The sequence below is a fragment of the Wasmannia auropunctata genome, unplaced genomic scaffold (genome assembly GCF_000956235.1).
Source record: "Wasmannia auropunctata unplaced genomic scaffold, wasmannia.A_1.0 LD336106.1, whole genome shotgun sequence".
NCBI lineage: Eukaryota > Metazoa > Arthropoda > Insecta > Hymenoptera > Formicidae > Wasmannia > Wasmannia auropunctata.
In genome coordinates, this window is record NW_012026784.1 from 4,657,358 (window position 1) to 4,670,388 (window position 13,031).

The following is a 13,031-nucleotide window of genomic DNA, read 5'->3' on the forward strand; positions in this document are numbered from 1 at the left end:
CGTGCCAGGGAGAATAGGCCAGAGGGAGGAATCTCTTCCGCCGGGGAAACCTATCTGCGTGACGTCACGGACCGTCATGCCCGACTTTACGGGTACCACCGTTTTTCCGAAACGTTTCCCAATCGCGGTTTCAGGGTTACGCAAAGGTCCGCGTTCACACGGACGTAGGAGTCGTCTTTGTGCGATCCGTCTCGTCGGCGCGAACTTCGACCCCGAAGATTGCGAATCGAGCAAACACAGCGCCGCTGATAACGTACCCATTCTTTTTCGACTTTGCGTCACGGCCTGCGAGCGATCTATATCCGATCTATGAGTGTCGGTTCACAACTTTGCTTTAAGTCACCTTGCTTTAACCTGTAAGCTGTAAGCGTTAAATGACATAATTACTGTCTTTAATAAGCTGTTTTCGCACAATCTTTAGGCTTTAATCATTAGACGTAAATGAATTGCGCAAAACCAATTTTTACGGCGTAAGGCATAAAGCATCCAGCTGACGTATTATCCCCAGCCAATCAGTGAAAAGAAAGATTGTCTCGTCAACAAGGCATTACTTGCATATAACAATCTGTAACACACTATGGACTGTTTAAATGCATCTTTGCTTGTGCGCAGCTCTAAATTATTTTTTTCTGATTGGCCGATTTTATACGCTACATTTTATAATGCTTTACGTCTTGCTGTTTTGTGGACTACCGTCCTTAAGAGTTATTTAACAATTAAAATTTACGGTTTTACAACTTACGGTTTAAAGACAACGGTTTAGTCTTAGAGCAAGTTTATGGACCGACACTAAAGTATAAAACTAATCCAACGTTGCAAAGTAAGTACGTTTTGTGCGTATAACGCACATTGCACAACGTGCACAAATTAATGTTTATACGTGCGTTTTCTGCTCTAGTTATTCTGTACGTTCCAAATGCTAATATTGCAATAATAAATGAAATATAGCTGATCATCACGTGGAATCTAAAATGATCTGAAAGCGATACCGCGGTGGAACGTGTATGCGTACACGTTATTATGTATATATATATATATATATATATATGCATGGAGGGACCTATCATGCTTGAAACATATTATATCACTGCTACTTGTGTCTTTCAAGATTCTTATCGGATTTTTAATTGACCGCGTGTCATTACATCATACATAACGTGATAGATATTGTCCAGTTACTTTCCACAATAACACGTATTTGTATATACGTATATATATCTAAAAATGTTCCAAGCCTTCCGATTGACGGCACGTAAATCGGAAGGCTTGGAACATTTTTAGATATATGCGTATATACAAATACGTGTTATTGTGGAAAGTCCGAGCTATCTTTCATTCACGAAATGCGAAATGATTTTGACTACTAGAATGCATTCTAGTGCCCGTAGAACAAACATGAATAGAAACATGGAGAAAGAATTTCTCTCACGGGCAAGATTACTGTAGAGCAACGAAAAACGGGAAATGGAAAAAGTAGATTTTAGAAATTTCACATAAAGATATATATGTCTCTTTTTTGATATATTTAGGGCTTATCTCTCAAATGTAAACTACTAACGCGCGCGAGGGACGTATCTCTTCCAACAAATGTAAGCGATATCTCATAAATCGTAGATATATAAGTTAAACTTTATGGACTTTCACGGTGTAAAACAGATAATAAATTCTGGAATATGTGAAATGAGAGAGTGTTAGATTTAATTCTTATTATTCTATTAATAAAGTTAATAATGCCATAATAACGTTGGCTAATAATATCAATTTAATTACTCGCTTAAATAATCTGTGCACAAATAGGAGTACATATAATTCGTATACGTATATAAATGGTATGAAAATTATTATAAGAGCGATCTATCAACGAAACAAATCCATCGATGAAGAGGCCTGTCAGTGAAATAGCTGACAAGCAAATAATCGAAAATCATCCTTCTTGTTCCTACTTTTAACTTATAAATAATTCTCTTTAGGATCCCTTGTCGCGAGCGGCTTACAAACTGAATGGGAGTTCATACAAAGATGTACAATAGGAATACTTCAACAACGCTGTCCGAGTCGGATAAAATCCCTTTTAACCACGTTCTTTCTCGTATAACGCGTAATTCTTGAATAAATTTCTACGAGCCGTTTAAATTTAACTTATGTTTATTAACAGACTTGTGCTATAATAGCTTTAATGAACAAACTTGCGTTTTGCGGGAACAGTATATGTATATTGTTCTGCCTAAGAGTTTCAATATCGATTAATGTTAAACACAAGATGCCCCAGATATGTATATTGCAAATATTCTTGATCACAGATTTATTACGCAATAAATAAATTGAACAATTACCTTAGGATGATTCGTAATAATTTGATCAATCGAAATCGAATCTTTGTGGCATAGATTTATACATATGTTTTTTTTTATAGAGAAAATAAGCGACGTACGCTCGCAATAGCAATCCACACATGTATATCTCGCAGTTAAGTTCGATAAATCTGCGATAGATTATAAATCATAACACGATAATACGTCTAACCAAATGCCAATATCGGCATCCAGTATGTCCTTTTCATTATCAAACATATTGTACGTGCGGAACTATCTACTCGTTATTGTCAGCGATCTGTCTCGATTGATAGAGAAGCGTTTGAATACCTCCGATGGTTTACTTGGTCGTATCGATTTGTCTGTTACGTGACGCCAATCCCCATTGTACATTTTATCTGTTAGCTTTCGTATTCACAGTTTGTACAAGCCGCTCACGACGGCAGAAGCCTAAAGAGGATTATTTATTAGTTAGAAGCACAGATGCAAGAAAGGATGACTTTCGATTATCTGCTTGTCAGTCATTCCTCTTTCATCGATAGATCCGTCTCGTTGATAAATCGTTTTTATAATTTCTGCACGATTTACGTACGTACAAATTACGTGCTACTGTATTATTATGAATTATAAAGATCCAGAGCTATCATAAATTACTGGTTAAGAGATAAGAGGATAATATAATTTTATATGTATGTCCCCAATTTTGGACGTAGCTAGGGTACAAATCCTGCGTAAATCCATTTGCGTATTTGACGTACCCAAAAGTTGGTAGCGAGCAGTTATTTAATTTGTGTTAGTTTTCATTTTTATTATATTCTATCTTTAAAGAGCTAGAAGTAATAAAGATTCTTCTATTATATTCTGTCTTTGAACTGATAAACTTTGATGAAATTTGAATATGCAAATAAGTGTGTATAGACTTTTTAATAGCCAGTACACCGTTCTCGGTATAGTCTTCAGAAAGTTCTTGCGATGCACGATATTTAAAAGTATAATCCTTATCTCCTGCACCATTTATAAAATTAGAAATTGCATGAGATGACATCCATGTTCTCCCGAATCAGATAATGTGAGAGAAGCTGATTCACTCTTAACAGAATCTCAGTTTAAATATCAGATAGAAAATGAAATGAAATGTAGAAATGTTTGACCTTAATGTTGACAATTAAAGGATTATGAAAAATAATCGATGTTTAATTAAATTTTCAGTTCTGATAAATCTGCCTCAAAACATGACTGAGGGGAAGTTTCTGTCTCATATAAATAACCTTGATTCTGGCACGACCTGTGCATCATTTATATATTTCGCAATAAAGATAACGCGTACTTGTTTAGGTTCCCATCATGCCGAGTAATTAAAGCTACCAGATAAGAAAGTACGGCACAACTCCAACACGAAGAATATCACTGTGCGCATTTCCGAGTAACTTTACCGAATTGAATCGACTGCTATTAAATCGCGGTGCAACACATCGGCAAACAAAATGCGACCCAAAGAGAAAAAAAAACGATTAGACGACCGAGCGCGAGGTTAACGACATCCGACAAGAAGTTTCTGCACCCGCGGAATGATATCGCGCGGCAGAAGAGTGGGAAAGAGAAAGAGAGAGAGAGAGAGAGAGAGAGAGAGAGAGAGAGAAAGAGAGAACGCGTCCGCGTCTTTTCGACGTCGACGCAACCGGGTTGGCGCAGAATAGTTGCTCAGTGCTCGTCGAACGGCGCCGCGCTGCGACGGGACGATGCCGCCGCGCCCTGCGCCACCGATCGACCGATCTCAGGTACGCGAAAGAGGAGATTATCGTCCGGCGAAGCGCGAAGGAACGGGGTCCACCCCCGTTCTCGGCGCGAGTCCCCGAGAGCTCGCCGCCGCGAGTCGCGAGCTCTCGCGGAAGTTCTCTCGCGACCGCCGCGACGATCGCAGGTACGATCCCCGCGCGAGGCTGAATACGCGAAGCGAGACCACAAATCTCTCAGGGCCCTCGACGAGAAGTTCTCGCGGTTCTCCGGGTACACTGATGTGGCACGATCGTCGCAGCGAGTTCGCGAGAGAGTTGCACACGATGACACGTTATAATAAACGCGAACATCTTCCGCGATGCATGCTCTATAAAAGTTCCGTAGTGTCTGACGACGCGGGCGCTGCCTCGACGGATCTCCTGTCTCCGGGATCTTCGACATCTCTTGTGATCGATAGAAAGTCATTCGTGCGTATAGATGTGTATCACCTTCGTGGACATACATTCCCGCGAGTTTCCCGACGAATTCCTTCGCGAATTTCCGTCTGATCCACTCCGTAGTATCGAGATACTATGTATCCGAGAGATCGCCCGGGGTAGGTAAGGTGGATAGGTAAGGTGACGAGGGAAAACGCGGGTCCTCGTCCCTTCGTAATTTGCCCCATTATTTCCCTGAGGGATACCCGTGATCTTCGCCGCCGGCAATCTATACTTACCGACTTCAGACGGCACTATAAATTGGTGTACTTTGCTCGTTCGCCAGCGATCGCGGAGAAGTTGCTCCCCTTCCCCTAGAGGATACAATAGATCGGTTGCATCAAGGTGAATTGACTTTAGCTTTTTCTTAATTTTCCAGTTTTTTCTCGCGATAATGCTCATAAAATCTACATCTCGGATAAGATGATGATCCAGAGGACTTTACAAGTATCCCCGAAAATATTTCAACACTTTTTCGTTATATAGACGTTTCGCTTTGACACGATCAAATATGGGGGTGGTTTGTCGTTTGCCAATGGAAGACGAATCTTCGTTCGACGAATTCGATGTGTTCGAGAATCAATTTTTCCCCCGCGGGTCCATTCTATCTCGCCGCGATTGTCAAACGGTTATTTGATTCGGCAAATGTTAGGGGAGTGTTTTGAGTATACACCCGAGACATAGAAGCGTTACGCGTCTCGTGAGAGCTTTTACAAGATGATTATAGCGCGAACGTCGATGCTCCTTCCCGGCTAAGTAGTTAGAGCGTATTTTCAGCCAGACGCCAGTACTATCCTTTCCCCAGCCCCGATTCTCGCGCGATGCCATTCAAATATTTTTCAACGTTCTCTCCCGTGAGAGTAATTGGACAAAAAAGCTATCGCTATCGAGCCGGGAATAGCTTTTAACGTAAAAACTTGTTATCATCTTTGCCGCAAAAAAAAACATGAATTTAGCCATGCAAAAACATGATTGTGTTGAATTGCCATATTAAATTTTAAAAGGATATATTTTAATTGTTTATTAAAATATTTACTGACAATTGAAATGTTTGGACTATTATTGTGAAGCAAGCACTTTTTTAATTTTCTAAATATTTATGCAAATATTTTTTAAATATTTACGCAGTTAAATTTTTTATAATAAATACGTTATTTCATACAAACGTTTTAATCTAGTAAAGCAAGAGAGAGAATCGAAAAATGATTTTCCAACGGAAGTTGTTTGTTCGAAATAAATTAGAAAAATATTTTAAATATACGGCGGCGGATATGCAATTTACGTATTTAATAATAAATTTGTCGTGGAGATTGTAATTCGACATTCGAAATCTTCTTTATGTTGTTTTCCACTTTTTTATTATTTATATGAATATTGATTTTATTTTACATAAAGCCGATATTTTATACAATTAGATTATTGATTACAGTTTAATAGATAATATAAGTTATGGATAAAATCATGGAAAAAATTCGATTTAATATTTGAATTTAATAATTACTTTTTTCCGTTTGTGAGAGCGGTATCCGTTCTCTCATTTTACATACGTAATTCGTTTTTCTCCCTTTTTCCACGTTTGTTTCGTTTCGCGAAATATTTGTTGTCAGACACATCATTTGTTCTTTACCGAAATGTTATTTACGATTGTTTATAAATATTTACGTGGGCGACGTACGTGTTTATGAATGCGAGTTACGTACGCATATCAGTTAAGTATCTTAATCCGTGCAGATTTGTTTGTCCACGAACGCGATATTTCGTTTCTGTATACCGTAATTCGTTCGCGGCGGTTTTTAGGTCCCTTACAATGACGAAGCGCGCTCCATGGCGACGGAGATGCTCGACGTGCGCTGGCACGTTAGTGAATTTTCGCCGCACAGGAAAGAGAGGCATAGGTTATTGATTATCGTGAATGGCTTTATAAATAACTGATCGTGTAGGAGCACCCGTCGGGGAGACGCGTAAATATCGCTCGGCGAGTCGTTCTTTAAAATCTGCTGCCGATACTGCCCGGATGTCCCCGCGATACGCTCTCAATCGAGAAACGCCCCGATTATCGAATCGCGGGATCGCGAAAGATCTTTGCCATGCTTTTTTTTCGAGATATCGGATAGCTGCAGGTTACTGCGTATTAACGGGAGAATAAATATCACATACAAAAATACCCGTTTAAAGTACGCAAATTAAATCGGATTGCGGAAATTCATTTCATTGCGAAATTGAATCTAATTTGCAAAAATTAAGAATTTTTAAATATTTGTATCTGCCTCGGTTCGCAAATGAAATATATCGAAATGTGTGATGGAATAATTTTGTAAAGTATCTCATAAATCCTCGTTTTCGTTAAGCTTTATTAATAAACGGCCGCGTAATTTAAGCTAAATGTGTCCTGCATTCGGCGAAAATACTCCACTTGCTAAATTTTCCATCTGTTTATTAATTTACGCATTCAGAAAGGGAGTTTATACGAGGCGTTTTAAAACTCCGCTTATGCATCCCAAAAGAAAGTGCGTTTAGCTCGATGCATAAAAGAGGGATTACGGAAAAACGATGAAAAAGTTATAGCTTCTTACGTGAGTTAAATTAATGACACGGATTTTTCTGTCAAGTTTTTGCGAGAAACTATGAATATTTTCACTATTTATGTCTACGAAAGGGTCGGATATCGCGATCGATTAGGGGATGCTCTTTCAAATTGCTGAAGGTACTGATGCGCGGTATATAGGGCGGCAGTAATAGATTGACCGGAAGCAAGTTGTCCATCGCACCCATGCGGGATCTCTTCTGTATGGATATAATACTTCTCGTACGAGTACCAGTTAGTGTAGCCGTTAATAAATGAAAATTACTGCAGTGTATACGATGTGCAATAACGGCTCGTTCACCGTCAAATCTAATATGTCTTATCTCGAGATCGAAAATATTATCTCTGCTTCATTGCAGTGTTCTTTCGTTTAACAGATATCGATAGATTTGATCGTTTTTATTAATATTAACCAGTGCTTTTGTTCAACGATTTGAAAAATTCACACGTAAGAAATTTTTCGTACACAAAGCACGGAGATCAATAAATGCGCGGCTATGTTCAGTACGTGACTTTTCTACGGGCAAAACATATACATTATAAAAAATCAGCTTTATAGTTTCTGCAAAATTTAAATCGCACATTTCCGCTATTCGTCGTAAAATAAAAATGTCAAGGGCTGCTTCCAAAGAAATATTATTTTACATTTTTTACGATATCTTTTTTACGAATTTTTGTTATTATTAAAATATACAGAAATGAGTTTAATTTTAGTATCGCCACGTTGACAATAATGAATAGGATCGTTTATGTCACACCCTAAATTAAAACGTTCCATACGATCCGAAATGACATTATATATTTTCGTTTATAAATACGACCACTCGATAAATGTCGCCATTTTTTTTAATTCTGCAACGGATATCAATGAAGAAATACATTGTGATGACGCTGATTGAAAATATTGTGAAATATACGTCACGTAGCTGCTATCGAGATATTTATTGAAAAGTGCGAGTAATTATAATTAAAATTAATTGGGCGCTAAGCCGCACCCAACTTTTCTTACTTCGACTTCGCGCGTTTAAGTAATTCTGATATTAAAAAGAAAATAAAGTTCTCGCGGAGATAATTTTATCGTGAAATATTGTGACGTCGAATTATAAAAAAACCTCAATTGAGGAAGACCGTGAACGAGAAATATTGAATATTAAAGTGCGTATATAGCGCACTTTCTAGAAATTCTGTGCCGTGCAACTTAACTTGGTCGATCGCATTTTACTAATCATATAGGTCAACGTTCGACTTTGCTTGTGCAAATAATTCGGTGACATATTGGGTTTGCTCTTTCCATATATATATAGTCACGAATTATATATTTTTCGATCAATATCAAAATCCACATAATTATCGTTCGTACATCGATTAATTTTATAGATCCTTGTAAATAAATTTTTCAACGCAATAATTTGAATATATCGCTATCATCTGATGATCATAATAAAAATGACCTTTTCCACGTAATGAGAATCCTTCGGAAGAACCTTTCATCATAAGAATTTTCGTCATATCGAATGTCCGTCACTTGACTCTTTATGTGTGTCACACGAACCTTCAGCTTGTCCATTGTGGTAATGGACCTGGAATTGGTCCCTTTGACAGGACACTTTGCGGTGTCACGTCTCTGCTTCATCAGCGATTGACAAGGGACCCTAATTGTTCGTTTAATTTGTCCACATATTTCCGCTCACCTTCACACACACACACACACACAAACGGTCAGTTTAATAATACCGGACCGTTTCACTTATGACACGATAATGGAAAAATATCTTTTTAGAAAATGATCTTACGTCATATTCTTGAGTAAAATTAAATGATAAAAAAAGTGAGTGACGTTAGATATTGAGCAGCCTAGTATTCGTTGGTGATTACGGCTGATTAACGCAGATAAAGGATGATGTAATAGATAACGTAGGTGTTTCCATTAAACTATGTATAAATACATATTACGGAAAGTTGTATTCAATTTGCCTGAAAATCTATAAACTCGGTGGAAACTATTTAGTTTGTTCCAACAACTGTCACGTATCCTCGTGAAAACATTGCTCTCTACATAGCTGCATCATGCCTCTTTACCGCTTTAACTTTGTAATTTTGTTGAAATTCGTGCCCAAGCTTCAGTGTGCTATTTAATTAACGTGGAATCTACCAATAGGATATTTTCTAATTAATGTATGTTTACGTATAATTATTATACGCATACACACGCGCACACACATGCGCGCGCGCGCGCGCGCACACACACACACACACACACACATGTCATGAATCATTACGATATTAGAAATATATCTATCGTAATCACACATTTTCATAGTTGATACTTCACACACATATTGTAATTAGATGTGCTACAGCGTTGGTCATTGGGGCATCAGAACGTGTTAAATGACCAGTAAATTCACAAAGCCAACCCAGGCAAAGTTATGCGCAATTAACTGAAAGATCTACAAGTACGTGTGGACAAGCAGTTTGTCCACGCAACTGTTGTGAATTTTTTGCGGTAACGTCAAGCATTGTTTGCAACGATGCGCGATCGCGGATTACGTAGCATCGGCAAAAGATAGACGATAACGACTATAGAAACAAAGGGCTGTAAAAGTACAGAAGAAGTTTGCGCTGCAGTGTATCCACCGCGGTACGTTCTTTTATCGCCGTAAAAATGTAGATAAAATCGAAAGATGGAGGAAAGAGAAGAGAGAGCTTTGTAACTAGAAGTTGTCTATCGAAATTTGAAACGAGAATCTCTCTCGCTTTTCTCGCCGATTGTTCTCGTTCCGTAAAATCACCCATATTACGATATGCTTCGAGTTCTCAAGACACTGGCGGTACCGAGTTTGCTTAAGACGCTTACGAGCGATGTCGTTAATATGAGGGAAAAGCTGCGACACATACATACACACCCATACATACTGTGGTCTCTCGATACACAAGTTGAATTATAGAAGTTCTTAAGCTCTTCTGTTTGTCCTTTTCTAAATTTAATTTTTATTGCGCGTTGTTAGCACTTCATATCTTTATGATCTGTTGTATATAATCGTAAAAAAGCTTACGTGTAGTATTTCGTGATGGTATAAACGACCTGGGCTTCAGCTGAAGCACTTGCACATAACTTTATATGACCCTTCGAAGAAGCACGCCTCGGGGGAATCGATATAATTTCGAACTTGGAAAGTTCAATTATGTACGTACGCGCCGAAAATTATTAAGATAAAGACTCCTCGCGGCTGAGTGAGCGAAGAATTGAAGGTAGCTTACAGCTACTCACATAAATTATTATCTCCTAGTTTTAATTTAAGGTACAACTTTGCAGCGTAACTGGAAGAATATATCCGACTCGTGCGAATATGTAAATTAATATCTGCTTTATACGTATATATATAGTGGGCGGCGTATAACGTTGCACGCAGAATCGTGCCGCTTTTAAACCCGTTTTAATATTATGCGAGTGTTTGTTATAATTAAAGTTGGAAAAGTTATACCGACAAGATGGAATTGGTATGGCGCTGGTAACGCGAGAGGCGAAGCAGAATATATATGTGTGTGAGTGCACGCGCGGAAAATGGGCAGAATGGCGTTACCGTATCTCGCGGACGCTCTTGATTCGACTAGACCCACGCGCGCGTGCGGAATTTAAATTTATGATAACTACGAAGCTTTTTTAAACAGCTGCTTATATCCCCGCAACCTTTGTGCGTGGAAGATAGATCAGCGAAATAAGCTCCTTTTAGAACGAACAGCAATTTCCCTATGAGAAGGATCTATCAACGAAATCTGGCAAGGAAAATGCACGGATGGAGCACGGCTATATATGTATATATACGCGGTACGATAATATCCCGTCCAATTCTACTTTTTATTGCGTAAAACTCGTTTCCCGTAAAATATGAAATACATTCGACGACGCGTGCACAATGGCCGTAGTGAGCTCCCTTTAGGAATGTCCCACTCTGCACTCTCCTGATTTATACACTCAAACACATTTCTCATATGCTCGAATTCTTGTCATGCAGCTAAATTACTTCTAACAGAAATGATAAAGCGTGACGTAATATCGCGCTGTATCACGCAGCCCGCGATGATGGCAAAATGGAATATCGATTCGATCCGAAATTGGGACTCTTTATTCCAGAAGTGACAAACTGGCCGTGTAATGCGAAGCGATTAGAACACGTGTGGTTTAAACCTGAAACAACTGAAAGCCGGCTATTTAGAAGTAATGGGAAAGTACTTAAGCGTTCTCTCAAAGCTGTCTGGCATTAAAGTATCCTAGCGTTGAGTAATACGTCGGTGCATATACCTACTTGTTTCACACATTATCTATTTGCTCCTCTCTGCTCTCGTTTCGCGTATTTACTATTTATCTTATGCGCTGCATTTTACATGAACAGATCGAAGTCGGACTATTTCGATCATTTTGCAAAGTGCTCGAGATCATAAATTTCAGTCAGGTCGATCGCCAGTCTGCTATCTCCTGCGTGCATTTACGAGCAAATTCGATTGAGAGATGAATCCCGTAGGAATCGATGCCAGTTCAGTGAGTAGCGAGTTCGAGATCCTGCTGGAATAGTAAATAGGATACGAATTTACGACGGGAACAATGTAGATATATACTTTTCCCAGAACCGCCTCTCGCACAATCATTGATGTACCTTTCGCAACACGTAGCATGTTTTTTCTACTTATTTTTCTTTCTTACGTCTACTTATTGTTAGTACTCTTTCATTAATTTCCTTTTACATTCTAACTCGATATTTTTTCCCTCGTAAATTCTCTCTCTCTCTCTCTCTCTACGTAAAGAGATTTTCTAAGATAAAGTTACTTTCTACCCAGACGACAGTGTAGGACGTGAATTAAATTTAAATCCGGTCCCCCCATCAAAAGCGTATCCTAGAAACTTATTATTGAATAATACTCCGCGCAATATGTTTTATCTCCCAGCTGTATGCCACCGTACTTTCCTCAGGAAGATTCGACATCTCTTATAAGTGCGTTTCTACTTTTGTCGAGTTTCAGCGTCGAAATTTCATTTTACGATAGAAACTTGGTAGTGACATCCCATGTCACACGATTTAAATCTCCCTTTTGTTTTCTCGGTCCTCATCCGCACAGACGTTTGTCCTCCTTCCGGAAAATCGAACATTTTCCAAAGTGGAACTTTGCTACAAACGGAATACGTAGAACGTGCCGCAATGTCGATTTAACCCCTTAGCCGCTAAAAGCGACTATTGTTACCCCTCCGAGCGGTCCTTCTTGTGTAACCAACAGCATCTATATAGTTTCGCAAATCGCGGCGATAATCACGCAGTACCTACAGTAATGGTTACAACATATTTGCGTTGTTATTTTAATGGAGAAGCGAAAATGTATTGCGCAATCTTTAATCTACCTTATAACCTTTCTTCCATTTACTTTATTAAATTATAGCACCGTGAATGTGTAGCGTAAAGATCAATTTGGCACGTTGCGGCATAACGGATTATGCGATGGCACGAACACCTTCGCTTATCTTTAGAAATCAATTTTTTTTATTTATTACCTGAGCGTTATTATCACTTTTTCTGATATTATATATCATAAAATTAGTGAACGAACAAATAGGTAGCTTCTTAGTAGAAAAGAAAATGCTATAGCAAAGCGTTATATATAAACATGACGGATGTGATTAATTCGAGATAATAATACACCAAGTGCACTTTCACAATACCTTTATATCGTTCCCCAGTATCGTTTTCTTTGTTTACTCGAATTTCCGGGCATGAAGCTTTCTCCTTTTATTTTATAATGGCTAATATATATATGGCGATAAAAACAGTTGCTGTACTGTGTTTGCTCAGGATTCATACGGAACTTTTATCACCCTTGTATTCCCGAGGAATTTACAAAACAGTGTGTGTGTGTGTCTCTCTCTCTCTCTCT

General features: G+C 38.6%; 1 protein-coding gene across 2 annotated transcripts in view; it reads left to right on the plus strand.

Moving 5' to 3' along the window:
• Positions 1–4,030: 4,030 nt before the first annotated feature.
• Positions 4,031–13,031, plus strand: part of LOC105453189 (tyramine receptor 1) — a 17,456-nt gene continuing 8,455 nt past the window's right edge. Inside the window, exon 1 of one of the 2 annotated variants that reach the window (XM_011694935.1) lies at positions 4,031–4,090. The gene's annotated coding sequence lies outside the window, so the exon portion shown is untranslated. Of the gene's footprint in view, positions 4,091–4,432; positions 4,517–13,031 lie in introns of those variants that run through there. The other variant, XM_011694942.1, reaches the window with a different exon arrangement.